Source organism: Monodelphis domestica, chromosome 3, assembly GCF_027887165.1.
Source record: "Monodelphis domestica isolate mMonDom1 chromosome 3, mMonDom1.pri, whole genome shotgun sequence".
Lineage (NCBI taxonomy): Eukaryota > Metazoa > Chordata > Mammalia > Didelphimorphia > Didelphidae > Monodelphis > Monodelphis domestica.
In genome coordinates this window covers 517,489,818-517,490,880 of record NC_077229.1, presented here as the reverse complement: position 1 = coordinate 517,490,880, position 1,063 = coordinate 517,489,818, and the positions used below count along the sequence as shown (strand labels likewise).

Genomic DNA, 1,063 nt, shown 5'->3' with positions numbered 1-1,063 from the left:
CTGTAAGCCAAGATAAAGTCAAAATTGGTACCTGACTTACACATAAAGGTTGAGACCATAACCAAATTAGGGGAGAATGGAAACACTTCCCTGTCACATATATGCATAAGGAAAGAATTTTGGACCAATTAAGAGATATAAAGAATTATAGAATATAAAAGAGATAATTTTTTTAAATTCCAGAAATAAAATCAATGCAAAGAAGGGAAGCAGAAAGGATATTTTTAAAGCAAGGACATTCATAAAGGCCTCACTTTTCAAACATGTATTTAATTAAATTTATAAGAATGCAACTCTTTCCCCAATTGATACTACACTTGATCTTAGCCAAAAGGCTGAGAAGTGATCCCCAATTGATAAAGTCAAAGAATATGAACAGTTTTCAGATGAAGAAATCAAAGCTATCTACAAGCATATTTTTAAAATTTCTGAATCACTATTGATTAGAGAAATCCAAATAAAAATAACTCTACAGTATTGCCTCATGCCTATCGTAATGGCTAATATGGTAAAAAAAGGAAAATGACAAATGTAGGAAGGGGCTGGAGAAAGTGGGATATTAATGTAGTTGTGAACTGACCCAACCCTTCTGAAAAGGAATTTGAAACTGTTTTTAAACTGAATATCCGTTGACTCACCAATATAACTATTAGTTCTGTGTAGAAAAATAAAAAAAGAAAACCACCTACGTATGCAAAAAAATAAAATCATTGATAACAAACTTGAGGGCACAAAGAATTGGAAGGTGAGGTGATGTTCATTATTTGGAGAATGGTTGAAAAAGTTGTAGTGTATTATTGTGAGGAAATATTATTGTTTATATATAAAGAAGTTATATATAAATTATATATAAATTATATATATATATATATAAATTATATATATATATAAAAAGTTATATAAGAAATGATGATGTGTTTTCAAAAAAATCCATTTACATGAACTGATACAAAGTGAAGAAAGCAGAACTAGAAAAAACATTGCATACATTAATCGTGATATTGTGTAATGATTAGCTGTGAATAATAACTTAGTTATTCTCATCAATACAATTACCTAAAAC

The 1,063-nt window shown here is 28.6% G+C and overlaps 1 pseudogene; it reads right to left on the bottom strand.

The window, feature by feature from the left end:
* Positions 1-213: 213 nt before the first annotated feature.
* On the bottom strand, positions 214-347 carry LOC130458658 (U2 spliceosomal RNA; annotated as a pseudogene).
* Between the last annotated feature and the right edge of the window lie 716 nt (positions 348-1,063).